The sequence below is a fragment of the Pleurodeles waltl genome, chromosome 11 (genome assembly GCF_031143425.1).
Source record: "Pleurodeles waltl isolate 20211129_DDA chromosome 11, aPleWal1.hap1.20221129, whole genome shotgun sequence".
In the NCBI taxonomy this organism is placed as follows: domain Eukaryota; kingdom Metazoa; phylum Chordata; class Amphibia; order Caudata; family Salamandridae; genus Pleurodeles; species Pleurodeles waltl.
The window spans coordinates 148,574,243-148,589,436 of record NC_090450.1 but is presented as its reverse complement, the minus strand read 5'-3'; the positions used below and the strand labels follow the sequence as shown (position 1 = coordinate 148,589,436).

At 44.2% G+C, this 15,194-nt stretch overlaps 1 protein-coding gene across 3 annotated transcripts in view; it reads right to left on the bottom strand.

The window, feature by feature from the left end:
* The window catches only part of MME (membrane metalloendopeptidase), a 352,340-nt gene that overhangs the window by 166,425 nt on the left and 170,721 nt on the right, over positions 1-15,194 (bottom strand). The gene's annotated exons all lie outside the window — the stretch shown is intronic.

Sequence of the window (15,194 nt, the reverse complement as noted above, 5' to 3'; positions counted from 1 at the left end):
GGATAAAGAACAAATTAATAAAATATCTAAGAAACCCCTTAGAAGGTAAATTAACACAATTGAGTGCATATTCTGGACCAAGGGATATCTTTCTGTCAAATTTGGTGTAATTCCATCCAGTAGTTCAGGCCGTAGTCTTGTTATATGGGACTTGACACAGGAAATGCACTTTTTTGACACCCCCCCTTTCTCTGCCCCCTTGACAGATCATCCAGAAATCATTCATGCACAACAAGACCCAACTCAACACTTTTTTGAGAAAATATCATGGGTTTGTCAAACGGCGCCAAAGATATAGCTAAGTCCAAAAATGTTTTTCCTTTGTAACCTAGGTTTTAACTATAATTATTTACTGGCGACCATCATAGAGAGATCGGAGTTTTGTCTAGTGGCAGTTTTGACATGCTATAAAGTAGCGCAGAGGGTTAATATGCCTGTATGCCTTCTGCAAAGAACAGATCTGGATTTTATGTGGATAACTGAGGGGATTAGTGCCAGCCAATACCAGCGCTTTAAAACACAATCTATGTGAGAGAGGGGCTATGGAGAGACGAGGGGCACTTTTACCGAGTGGTAGTAAGGGAATCAAAGGAGGAGGTCATGGAGGGGGACACCAAAAATGATTGTTGCACTGGGCTCCAACAGCACTGAAGGCTGTGATGACGGGTGTGTGGCAAAGTGAAGTAATACTATGGCCCTCATTTTGTCACTGGCAGTAAAAACCGCCTACCGCCGCGGTGATGGCTGTCAAAATACTGTTACCGCGGCTACCATCCATCTGCCACAAGAAGGGTGGAATCCGGCAGTGATCATACTGGCGGACTGTGGTAAGTTGGCGCTGCTACCACCAGCACCTCCATGCCAGTTGAACGCCGCCAGCCATATCATGACTTGTATTACGGCCTGGTGGTGTTCTGCTGGCAGGCGCTGCTAGCGGTAGCAGCGGCCCTTCCCTTTCCCTGCTGGAACACCTCCTAGAATAAGGTAAGTCAGGCTTCCGACATTAGAGTGGGACGGGGGTTTATGTGTGTGTCTGGTTGTGTGCATTAATATGTAAGTGTGTGCGTGAATGCATCTGTGTGTGTAGTGTTGTTTGCGTGGGTGTATGCATGTGAGTGAATGCGTGTAAGAATGGTGAAGTGAGTGCGTGTCTGCATGTCAGTGTGAGTGTGTGTAAGAATGTGTGCCAGCATGTCTGGATGCGTGTATGCCAGTCTGAGTGATTGGGTGTATGCGTGGTGCGTGTCTGCGGATGTGTGCGTGTATAGGGGCTGAGGGGGAGTGAGACGATCAGAGGGGTTGGAGGGGAGTTTGGATGGAGGGGGTGGGGATTTGGGATGGAGGGGGGAGGGGTGCATCAGGTGGATGTTGAGGGGGTAGTAGAGCCACCTACCGGTGACAGGGAAGGACTTCCCTGTCACCAGTAGGGCCTACCACAATGGTTTTTGTGGTGTTGCTAATGCCACGAAAACCATGGTGGTAGGCAGGATCAAAATGCCTCCGCCGGTGCTATAACGGCCGCCAGGTTGGAGATTGCCATCTCCGGCATGGCGGTATGAGTGGAGAAGTGGTGGGTTGGCTGCAGCCATCACGCCATTCTCATAATGTGGCGGTATGTACCGCCAGCCTGTTGGCGGTACGACTACCACATTAACACTCACCGCCGGGGTCATAATGAACCCCTATGTCGTTTTTGTCTTTTTTAGTGTCTTTGGAGAACCTGCCAATTTAGGAAAGAAGGTAAGCTAAAGTGACTTTGTCGCTACTTACTGTTGCACACATTACTTACGCACAAACCCACCAACTGTTTCAGAACAACATATCTGCCTTCTATGTGGGATAGTGGTTTAGAAGGATGATTTTGTCCAGTAGCTTAGATGGCGTCTCAGTGGATGACTGCTGGTCAAGCCCTAACATGGGCTATGGAGGACAGCTCTGAGGCAGGATGAGAGATTGAGAAAGCTGATACTGAGACAGCATCTGAGGGAGAGGAAAATGGAGCTGAATCTGGAAGGAATTTTTCAGTTGGTGGAGTTCCATCCGACAACTCATTTTCTAGTGATTCTGAGGGACATGATGATGACAGTCATGCTGTCCCTTGTCAAACATGGTATGTGCAGAGGGGCAACCACAGCAGGTTAGACCAACCCAGAGTGCAGGCATGTGCAACGGCAAGCACCGATTGAGTGCTCTCTTGGCAGCCCTCCAATTTAGTTCAATTTCAAATTCCACCTTTTACTGGCAGTGCTGGATTGCTAACGTTTTGCCAATTGACTATAGCCATCTATTTTTAGATGTTGACTTTCTTGAGCAAATTGTGCAGCAAACAAACTTGTGTGCTGAACAATTTCGGAGGAAGCAGTGAGGCACTCTAGGGTCTCGTTCTAGGGTGCGCCAGTTTACTCACACTTCACTTGAGGAGTTCAAGATATTTTTGGGCCTTTCGCTCATAATGGGGTTAGTGCAGAAACAACCTTGAAGTCCTACTGGTCTACCCGCAAAATTTGGGTAACCACCATCTTCCCACCGAGCATTAGCAAAGATTGTTTTTTGCTATTGTAGCACATGCTGCATTTCAACGTCAATTCTGCAGCATTGTCGCTGGACCTTCCAGACCATGACAGGTTGTTCAGAATTAGGCCTGTTGTGAAACATTTGTCTGCCAGGTTTCCAGAGATTTACATTCCAAGAATATAGCCATTGATGATTCCTTGATCCTGTACAAAGGGTCGCTGTTGTTCAGGCAGTATATTGAGAGCAAACAAGCTTTCTATGGCATCAATCTGTACATGCTAGGTGATAGCACTACGGGCTATGTGTACAGCTTGGGAGTGTATACAGGGAAAGACTTCAATCTAAATCCTGTAGGTTGCCCTCCCATGTTAGGAGTCACAAGAAAAATTGTATGGGATCTTGTCAAGCTACTTCTTCACAAAGGTTATAACCTTTATGTGAACAACTTCCATACAGGAGTAGAGCTGTTCAGTGAGCTATACAAAGCTAGCACTGTTGTCTATGACACAGTTTGTTGTCACCGCAAAGGATTCCCTCAGGAGCTTGCTTGAAAGAAGCTTCAGAAGATCCAGAGGTCTGCATCAAATTCTAATGAAAAGCTCTCAGTCAAGTTCTCAGATAGGCTTGATGTGTACATGCTCACTAAAATTCATGATGAGAGCACTTCTGCCGTCATAGTTTGGGATCAGATGGCCCAAGTTCATAAGCCCACCTTTATACTTAATTGCAACAAGTACATGGGATGAATGGATAAGAATGACCAGGTTCTTCAACCATACAATGTGAGTAGTAAAACTTGCACTTGGTACAAGAAATTGATCACCCACTTGATCCAGATGGCAACAGACAATGCGTATGTTGTTTATTGTCAGACAACCACATGAAGAATCATGTCTTTCCTTGACTTTCAGCTGTCTGTTATTGAAAGTCTTACTGCTACTCTAGCAGCAGCCCCCATTTCATTTGTTTTGGAGGATGTGAGAAGGCTGCAGAAGTGACACTTTGCTGATTGCATTACTCATACAAAAGGCTTGACTATGTTGTTTAAACAGGGAAAGAGGTAGAAGAGTCATATTTAATGTCCCAAGTGCCCATCTCAGTCAGCCCTGTGTTTTCCTACTTGCTTTATGTTGTATTATGCAAAAGTGAAGCACTGGAAAATTCACTGATTTGGAGCTGTTGTTAGGTAAACTTTTCAATGGCTGTGTATGGATACCTACCATCACATACAACTACTTCGCTAAGCAAGCAGCCACAGAATTTTAGTTTCAATATTTCAGGACTTCCTTATTGCCTGCTCACCTCTATCCACCGTCAGAATGTTGTTTGCTAATTGCCAAGTGCATTATAGTCCCCACACTGCACATACAAGTGGACAGAACATATGCAATGTTGACACGGAGTACCCTGTCATGTATAATGTTAAAGTCTTGACAATATATATATATATATGTTCATAGATCAGTGCATTGTTTCTAAATAAGTTGTTTGATTAGATGCTTATGAGTCTCTGTTTTTATTTTATCTATCACAATAGGTAAATAATAACTTTATTCATCTACAAGCATTTTACTATTGAAATATTGAGGAAAGGTGAAATAATGTTATAAAAATGCACAAATTAATTAACTTCAAATACTGCAACTCTTTTAAAGTTTGTGTTTATATGATACAACTTAAATCTCAATATATTATATTCCTTACACATTTAGGGTCAGATGTACGAAGCCATTTTGCATTTTTTAATTGTCTGAATCGTTATTTCTGGCCTTTAAGAATTGCAAAATGGGCTTTTCAGATGTACAAAGCCATTTAGGGAATTGCAAATTGTGATTTTTACCCAGTAGAAATTGCAATTTGTGATCCTCTGAATAGCAAAGCACAAAGAGGGACTACCTACTTGTGATTCCTATTCAGATGTACAAAGCATTTCCGAAATGTGAATTGGGCATTTAGGAAATGCCATTATCATCAACTTCAAGTCAATGGTAATCATGTCCAATTTAATAAAAAGCTTCCCAAAATGCTTTTTACAAAGTGCAATAGAGCACACACATGCCCCATGGGCATATGTGTGCTCTACATGTGCACCACTATTTTGGTGGTGCATTTCGGGGGGCCTTTTTCCCATGGCCATCCTTGGTTTTTCATTTCCCAACTAGGGATTTCCTAATATAAAAAAGCTATTTGGGAAATGCAAAACCGGCCCATTGTAACAAATGTCATGGGCTTTCTTATTTGCAATTTCCTAATAGCAATTTCTACTTTGTAGGAATCCGTATTAGGAAATCCGTATCTTGGTACATAGTATTTTACATTTCCTAAATAGCGATTTCTATGAAGTCGCTATTTAGGAAATGCAAAATTGCATCTACGGACATCTGGCCCATATTACCTTATTATGTAATCATGTATCTATATATTTATTTAGTCCTATTGTACAAGAGGGAAAAAGTACTCTCTCGAAAGCTTTACTCTGTCTCACCATCACCCTACACTGTCATCAGTCTATCCTCTATTTCCACTCTCTGCGCATCCCACACCCATTCTACTACTATGATCTCCAAAATAACCCTTTCTAGACTCTTCTCTTCTCTACCCCTCCTGGCTCACCCCAAACCTCAGTTTACTACTATGATATCCCAAACAACCCTGCTAAATTGTCCCTCATTTATCTCTCCTTTCACTCATCCCAAACCCCATTTTACTACTATGATCTCCCCAATCCCTTTCTACAGACTCTCCCCTCCTCCAGCTCTCCTTTACACATCCCAAACCTCATCGTACTACTATGATCTCCCAATAACACTTCTGGATTCTTCCCTCCTCTATTTCCTCCATTTGTCTATTCAATCCAACTAACAGACTCACCTGTTCTCCGCTCAACTTAAATCATACTTCCCTATACTAATATTAATACTGTACTCAAATTTCCTAATACTAATCCACCACTAACTCTTTTGTGTTCTCAATTAGTGTGCTACTCTCCGAAAAGTGCTTTGATGCCTCATCAGGGATAGTAAGCATTGCATAAATACAATTACAATTACAATTTCCCACGGACCACCATGATAACCCATGAGAGCCAGAATAAGTGTAATAAGTCAAACAAATGTCCCATGGGAGTTATTCACTAAGATTTGTACTTGCTTTGAAAATGTGCAAACTCAATTAGTAACTTGTATCATAACCAATGTTATAGAGAAGGGGTAGAGGACACAATATCTTATATCATGAATCTTTTGACATCTTTAATATAAGATGTGGAAACAATCATCATGCAAGATATTGTGTCCTGAACCATTTTTCAGTAACATTGGGTATGATATGTTAGTAATTGAGTTTTCACGCCGACAAAGCAAAAGTAGAAGTGTTCGTCAATGAGTCCCCTAGGGCATTTGTTTGATTTATTACTTTAGGGAACTTAGGCAGTATTTCCCAGCATGTTTGCCTTACTTTCCACGGTAGATATGCTTGCTAAAATTGAGGCATAGGCCTAGGAAGGCACTCGGAGGCCCCAGCTTGCATCCATAAACTGGAAGGAGCTGGATTTAGCACAGTAAGTGCGCTAATGGCACATGAAAGACATGTTTTCTTGAGCTTCAAGTAGCTAGGGACTGAAGGCATTAGTATAGTTTCACTTGGCAATTATACTGGATTAGCCACAACTCTGATGAGGACAGAGACATGAATGGGTAAGAAAACATTAGGGAAGGTGTGCTTTCTCTGGGATATTGTGTAGATAGAAGGCAGATAGTAAAGGTAGCACAGATACACATGCCATGACTTCTTAACATATGGATTCAAACCCATTGCTGCAGTACTCACCCCGATACTGAATTACTATGGCTCATGTCAGTAAATGTTTAACCTGCTTGCCATGTTCATCCTCTGTCAGAACTTAGTAGATGTTCAGTTGACTGTATGATAAGTGCATTACAGTCATAGCACTTCACATAATAGTGGATGGGACCTATACTACATTCTCATGGACTACCTTCTGTGTAAAAAACTTCCATTCTTCATAGTTTATGACATTCTCTTTAGGGAACTTCAGAAAATTCTGCAGTCTGTTTGCCTTAGTCTCAAAGGTAGATATGCTTACTCAGTTTGAGAAATTACACTTTGGGGGCATACTCAGACACCCCCAACTTGCATCCACGAACTGGACAGAGTTAGACTTAGGAGAGAGAATGCACTAAAGGTTCATAAAAGAGATGTCTTCCTGAGCCTCACATGGCTCTCCCCGGAGCCTTTAGTAAAGCTTCACTAGGTGTGGGTTTGGTAATGTTCAGAAAGAAGAAGGCAGTTACTTGACAGGTGGTAAAATGTAGTCATACTGATTATGTCCTGTGGCATATGAATGTGATAGGCCCTTGCATGGTGGAGATATGTTGATGTGAGTGCACTGGCTGGTTGGATTGTGCCCGTGGCCGGTGGTCTGAACATCTTTTGTATGTTGTGTGAATGACGTGTGAACGGACCATAAAGCAGGTGGTGCCTTGATGTGGCTTTAAGGCTCACCTTCAGGAGTCTTGGTTTAAATATCCAGATACTTTGATAAGTATTTGTGCTTTGAAGCGATCATTTCTGGAAGTGCTAAAGCTAACCAGTGTAAGCGGTGGATTAACTTTAAAAATTAAGTATCAGATTTACATCTGTGGCTGTAAGATGGCTCTTACTAAGAACTCATTTTCTTCTCATTATGGGTAGCTGTGGATTTTGGGTCCTAGATCAGCTGGCACTTAGGCAAACCTGCACAGTTTTAAAAACTAGACAACCAAGGGAGTCCCGGGGTACATAAATTGTTTGCCTCTTACCAGGCAATTTTACCAGAATCTCCTGCACATGTCAAACTTTGGAAAGAAACATACATTTTCATCATATTTCTGTGATGAAAAGACATGGAATCTGCATACAGCCACAGGTTTCATACAACCCTGAGTTCCCACTTGTCTCCTGATGAGAACATTATCCCACTTGTGTGGATGGCCCAAGAGAAAAGGACAAAAAAGTCCCTAAATCTCTATGTTGGGAGATAAGCAGTAGGGGTAGGTGTGGTATTTGAGGCACTGCTGTGGTGCCACCTCTGCAAACTTATAAACCACAGACATTTTTGAAAACTAGACAACCAGGGAGTCCCAGGTGATGTGCCTTGTGAGGATCCCACATGTTTTTCTCACTCACAATGTTCTATAAACCTCAAACTCTGACTGAAATGACAACAATTTCCTTCCATTTCTGTGATGGAAAGTTCCAGATTCAGCAGGACTCCATAAAATTCCTACCTCTCTGCATTACCCCACTTGTGCTGCTATAAATGCTGGTACACTTGTGTGGTTTGGCTTAATGCTTGTGGCAGGAATGCCTCAAGCCAAGGTCAACGTGAGCCCTCTCCAGAGGATTCCTATTGACCTTGTTTTTAGCAGTTTCTGTCACGGGTCCTAGGCCTACCCACACAAGTGAGGTACCATTTTTATCAGGACACTTGGGGGAATGCCAGGTGGATGAAAGTTTGTCACTCACTGCGGATTCCAGAACTTTCCATCACAGAAATGTGAGGAAAATGTGTTTTTTGTCAACATTTGTGGATTGCAAGGGATTCTGGGTAGAAAAGGCATGGTGAGAGCCATGCACATTAGCCCATCCTGGATACCCTTAGGTGTCCAGTTTTCTAAAATGTACAGGTTGGCTAGGTTTTCTTAGGTGCTGGCTGAGCTAGGTATCATAATCTAGAGCTACCCACATTGGAAAAAAAGGTCCGTTTTAGGTGAAAAAATGGGATGGTTCCATGTTGCACTTTGGGCCATTTCCTGTCACGGGCAGGAGGCCTACCCACACAAGTAAGGTACCATTTTTATTGGGAGACTTGGGGGAATGCGGGTTGAAGGAAGTTGAGGCTCCCCACAGATTTCAAAACTTTCCCTCACAGAAATGAAAAGAAAATTTGTTTTTCTAGTCAATGTTTGAGGTTTGTAAGGGATTCTGGGTAAACAAACATTTGGTCAGAGACACAAAAGTCAGCTCACCCTGGATACCCCAGGTGTCTATTTTAAAAAAAAATTGTCAGGTTGCCTAGTCAGTTTTTGTGGTTTGCAAGGGATTCTGGGAAAAGAAAACATGGTGAGAGCCATGCACGTTACCCCACCCTGGATACCCCTAGGTGTCTAGTTTGCTAATATGTACTGTTTGGCTAGGCTTCCCTAGGTGCCAGCTGAGCTAGGGTCTAAAATCCAGAGCTACCCACATTGAAAAAAAGAGTCAGTTTTCAATGGGAAAACCTGATGCGTCCATGTTGCATCTTTGGGAAAGGCTGTCGCGGCTGCTAGGCCTACCTATACGAGTGAGGTATAATTTTTATCGAAACACTTGTGGGAGCGTAGAATAGTAGCACATTTGTTATTATGAACTGGTTTTGCTGCATTTGTGCCTCTCAATTGTAAGCCAGTGCATAAAAAAGTTGCCATTTAGAAAAATGCCCTCTAAAACATATGCTAGTATGGGTAACCACTGATTTAGAGATGTACAAATAACCACTGCTCCTAAACTCCGTATCATGTGCCCATTTCAGAAATACATAGGTTTCCTTTGAGAAGGCATAGTCGGTTGTGCCACTATGTCTCTTAAAAATGATTGCAAGAGGGTTGTCACAATTCTGGTGGCCACAATTTGGTTGTAACATTTCTGTACAACGCAAATAAATATTTTCATTTAACTGGCTAATTACATTACCCATGAACAAAGTGCAGAGTTAAATATAATGTTTTAAAGTAATAAATTAATGCCTTTGGGCACAAGTTGCTATTGCAGGAGACTGCAAGGGGGGACTCGCCTCATGATAAATAGGGTGGAATCCCCAGAACACCAGAGGCCAATAACCACACATGATACAATTGAGATTCAATAGCTTCTGATTGGTCTACCTTTCAGTTAATAATTCCCCGATGCAAAAGGTGCAAATGTGACTCCTTACACCCCAAATTGAAGTTCTGCTCTCCGCTTATGCTTGAATTTGTCCTCAGTCAAAAATGTTAACGACCGCCGTGGCCTTTTCTTAGATTGCACAGTGCCCCCAACAAATGTTGCTTTAGAGTCTCTCCAGCAGATACCCCCCCCCCTTGGTCTTGAAACTGAATAGTGGCTGCAATAATCCTTGCCTCCCTTTATGGCCACTGTAATGACCTTTGGTCCAGATTACAGGTGATAAAGGTCTACAGACACACCTGGAGTACAGCCCTCAACTCCACATTAATACTATGAAATTGACCTCAGGCCACAGGTGACTCCATCTAAATTACTAAATGACTCTCACTCTGGTGTGCGCTCCCCAAACCCAGTGGGGACATAGTGCGACTTGGATTCCCCTTTTCACACTTTCCAAGAATAAACCGGCTTTGCCAGTTTCAAAAACAGGAGCTCTGACAAGACACCCAAACATTCTCTTATGTTACTTGTGCTGGACGTTAGCTCTGCTTGGCAAATCCCAGGTGCCTGGTTTATTGCCCTTGACTGCCGTTCGGCTCCTCCTTACTTGGCTGCGATGTTGTGGAATCCACAGGTCTGGCTGTTATCCATCACTCTCCATGCTGTCTCCTGTAGTGCGTGGTTGAAGAGGGGTACACATGTGCCTCTCACAATCCTGTCATCTTTGGTCCGCAGTGGAGATGGAAGAGCAAACCCTGTCATCTGTCCAGTCCCCATAATGAAGGTCCTTCACTCCAAAGCTCCACAAAGGATGATGACAAAGATGAAAAAAGTCCCGCCTGGTCCTGCAACACTCCAGGTCCTGGAGCTGAATGTATGGCTGCCCTCCCTGTCCCCCTCTTTACCATACCATGGTGCACCTGGACTGGCTGATTTAAAAGGTGCCCACCAATCTTGGCGCACCATTCTTCACTGGCATATTGCCCTCCCTGGGCTTCCATCCTGCCCAAGGGAGGCATTGTGTGCAGGTCCCTATCTGGTCCGCCTTGCGAACTGGCCCTCCCTTGGTCTATTTGGCAGAGATTTGTTGGGCAGTGACCTAGGCACGGACTCTACTTTTATCAGGCATTATTGGCTGAACAGTGAACGGTGCCCAGCCGGTTTCTGGAAATTTTGGTCATGATGTTCTGCAGACTGTTGCTGGGAACTATTCACTCTGACTGTCTTTGTGTAGTAATTAAACTCACTGCATTTATTTGGCTGCGTGGTGTCTGCTTCTTTCCTTCCAGCCTATACAATGGCTTTCTTCTGATATTTGCTTTGGTATGCCTCATGACGTTAGGACTGGGTTGAGGACAGGGGACTTAGAGGTAATGCCCTGAATACTTACCATTACTCTCAGTCCTACTCATCCTCGACCCAGTTCTGTTTACCCTCCACCCTCCTGGTGCAGGCCTTTGTGGGCTTGGTATGTCAGGAAGTCCTTCTATTGGTGGTTGATTATATGCCTGCCTTGAAGGGTGGGTGCGGCTGGAGAGTGTTACCTGTTTTTTTCCCTGCCTGAATAGGGGATAACCTCATGATGTCAGGACTGGATCGAGGACGAGTAGGACTAAGAGCATTGGGGATTACCAGTAAGTAATCAGGGCATTATCCTCCATCCTCATGTTTCACTTCTTTAATGAACAGTACATCACAATGCATTAAGCACCTACAACCCAGCTTTCTCTTCTCTGACTCATTCTCTTCAACATTGTCTTAGGCCATGTACTTCTCTCGGCTACCTTTTGGCTGACTTCACACTTTAGAAATACCATAAATATAAATATATTCTCATCTGAAAAACTTGGAAAATGGCACAAAAAACACGCACAATAAAATTGAACCAAGTGGTATAGTATGGGAATTTTTTTGCCTTTGCAAAACCTGAGAGATGGTTAGTGCACTGAAGCATTTCTTTAAATATTAGGAGCACACAGCTGCTTTCTGCATCTGTTTCTAGGGCAAATGCAAAGCTATCAGACGATTTTCTAAAAAAACATTGTGGCACAAAGCACATTTCTATGCTTCTCCACACAAGCACATACCATCAAAATAAGGCCCCTGACGAGCTGCAGCGATTGATGCATATATAATCCAGACACCTCCCTCATACTCATAAACCCATGGTAAGAAGGCTCCCATTTCTAAAACCTCAGTATCACAGCACTTGCTTTACCTTGAGGAGCGAGATACAGACCATTAACATGTATCAATTGTAGGAAGCTGGCTCTGTATATCTGTATATACTATATCAAAGTGAGGCATGGTGTGTACAGAGTCCAGGGGTTCCCCAGAGGCTTAACAAAGGTTAAAGAGATAATACTAATGCTCTCTTTTGTGGTAGGGTGGTCAAATAGTTAGGCTTATCAGAGGGTACTGCAAAGCATTTGTTGTACACACACAGTCATGAAATCAGGCACACACTCAAGGACTAACTCCCGGCCAATTGTTTTGTATAGCAAAAATATATTTGTTTACTTTTTTCTAAAACCAGAAGGTCTTTGTTGCAGGTAAGTACAGTTGTCTGTAGGTATTAAGCATATGTATCAAATGTATTTTGTTTGCTTTGTGCAGGTAAGGCAGTTTACAGGTAAGTAACATTTTTCTATTTCAAAAGCTGGCAGTGCAATTTTTCATAGGAGTCAAAAGAGTCCAGGGAGGGCGAGTATTAGCACAGTGAAAAGGTAAGTACACGGCTTACAATTCCAGTCTTTAGGGGTCAGGATGCCTGCAGGTCAAAGCTTAGGCTGACCCCAAAAGTTCACCACCGCCGCAAGAGGCCGGCTGGGTGCAGAGGTCCAAGTTGGCGTTGGCTTACAATGGAATCCTACGAGGACTGGGGGTGCTCAGTTGAAGGCAGATTGCAGGTAAGTACCAGTGGTTCCAGGACACAGGCCTCGGGGTTTAGGTCAGCACCAGGGGGGCCACAGGTTCACACCAAACACATACCCTCAGCAGCTCAGGGGTGACCAGGTGCAGGGTGAAAACACAGAGTTGGGCACCCAATGATTTTCAATAGGGAGAACCCCGGGGTCACAAAAGATGCTAAAGGCTGGGTCCAGGGGGTCGGTTTCAGGAAACCAAAGGCTGGAAACATATAAGGAGGCACCTGCTGGATGTTTCTGGACCGTTAGTCAGATTCCCCAGGGGGTTGAGGATCCAAGGGTCTCCTTGGGCATCAGGTATCTTCGTCAGATCAGGTTGCGGTCAAGGGGTCCTCTGGATTAATGCGGTAGGTATCCTTGTGTTGGCAAGGAGGGGTCAACCGAGGGTGGATTCAAGGTTGGGCACCTTCTCTGGTCCAGTGGGCCACATGGGTTTGGGCCGTGGGTGTCGGGTGCAAAGCAGGGAGGTCTTGCAGATCCTGAGTGGTTCTGGAGTCCTTTTGGAGTGTTTCTTCTGCACTTGGCTACTTTCCTCTGGAGTTTTTGGTCCTCTGCCAGGCAGGCAGTTCTCAGGGGGATTGTAGAGGTTGCTGGTCCTGCAGGATGCGTTGCCTTCTTGTAGCGGGGGTCTTTGAAGCTGCAGACAGGCTGATAGGGCGGGGGCCAAGTCAAATGTTATCTGGAGTCTACCCTGCTGGAGTCAGCCTGTCAACCATTCTTCTTTCTTCTTGGGATCACCAGGAATCTGGTGAGTAAGGTTCAGGATTGCCCATAAATACAAAATCTAAGGGTGTTGCAGGGGTCAGTGGGCAGTAGTCAATGGCTACTGTCCCTGAGGGTGGCTACACCCTTCTTGTGCCCACTCCCTTTGTGGAGGGGGGCTCATTCCTCTCCCTATTGGTCCCTCTCCTCCAAACCAAGATGGAGGATTCTGCAAGGAAGAGGTCACTTCAGCTATGGACACCTTAGGGGTGGTCCCAGCTGACGTGGTCACTCCTCCTTGTTTTTCCTAATTTTCCCACCATACCTGCTGCCAAAAGTGGGTCTTAGCCCGGGGGCAGGTATCTCCACTAGCTGGAGTGCCCTGAGGCACTCTAACAGGAGGCCTTAGCCTATGAGTCTCACCGCCAAGTGTTACAGTTTCTGCAGGGAGGAGGCGTGAAGCACTTCTACCAAGAGCAGGCTTTGTTTCTGGTCTCAGAGAGCACAAAGGCTCTCACCCCATGGGGTCGGAAACTTGTCTGTTTGTGGTAGTCCTGCACTGAAAGGCTGGGGAAAATACAGGAGACACCTGTAAGATGGCCTCTATGTGCATTGTACAATAAATCCAACACTGGCATCAGTGTGGGTTTATTGCGCTGAGAAGTTTGACACCAAACTTCCCAAAATTCAGTGAGGCCATCATGGAGCTGTGGAGTTCGTAATGACAAACTCCCAGCCCATGTACTTAATACGGCCGCACTGCACTTACAATATCTAAGAATGAACTTAGACACTAGGGGCAGATTGCTCATGCAGCTATGTCCTCATCTGTAGTATAGCACACCCTGCCTTAGGGTTGTAAGGTCTACTGGCGGGGTGACTTACCTATGCTACAGGCAGTGGTTTGTGGGAATGGTCCCCTGGAAAGGGGGGCCATGTCGACTTTACCTTTTTTTCTCCACCACCAGACACAATCTGCAATGGTGGTGTGCATGTGCTTGATGAGGGGTCCCTTAGGGTTGGACAATACATACTGCAGCTGTTAGGAACCTTCGCTGGTACCTTTTACAGGGGACTTAACTGTGTACCAGAGGTGTGCGATTTGTGGAAACAATGGTACAGTTTAGGGAAAGAACACTGGTGCTGGGGCCTGGTCAGCAGGATTGAAGCACACACTCAGTCAAGTTAGCATCAATACCAGGCAAAAAGTGTAGGGGGGTGGGGGGCTAACCATGCTAAAAGGGGAACTTTCTACATCAATGACATAAGAAATACAGCTTGATGCACAATCTTTTTCTGGATTTACTAAATTACCCAAAGTCCGATTTGAGTGGCTTTGTGTGGATTATTTAAAAAAACATAATGCAATGCAGCATATTGTGCTGCTTTCTGGTACTTTTGAGGCGACGTTCCCTTCCTGCATAAAAAGAATCCTGCCTGTAGTGCAGGCACTCTTATATCCGGATGTAAGGGTGCCAGCATTAGCTTTCAGCAGTCTGCAATGCGCCAGCAGAATGGAAGTAGAAGTGCGCCACATTTTAGTATTTACGGCACATCTTAGCATATATGGCACATTTCTGCACCACTGGGCAGCGAGTTGCCTTGCTGCGTGGAAAGTTAATAAATCTACCACCGTGTGCACATTATTTCCGAAAACTGCTTAACGTGAACCATCACCTATGATTATTTACCTACTCAAGTCTCTACACCATGCGGGAAAACACTTCTAACACTGTGTCCAGTTATCTTTTATTGATTATAGCATGTGGAACACGTTTGTTCATTTTCTAGACAACAGCTTTTTGAACGAGGATCCAAACTGATTACGAAAACAAAGCTGAAGCAATACAGAGTCTTCCTCCGTCGGCGTCGGTAAACAATTATTCTAAACTGAAAACAGTTCAGTGCACGAATGAGCCACTGGGAATGTACTTAACATTTTAGTGAATGTTTAACACTGAAAAAACGCAACAAGGCTCCTCTATAAAGATAGAGGTAAGCCTACAACACCAGATTAGTGAAAGTATTCAGCATGATATCACATAAGCAAATGATAATTCTTTCATATCACTGCATAGTTAGTTCTTCGGCCTTTCTGATGAAAAACGCCCTGGTACTATCCGAAGC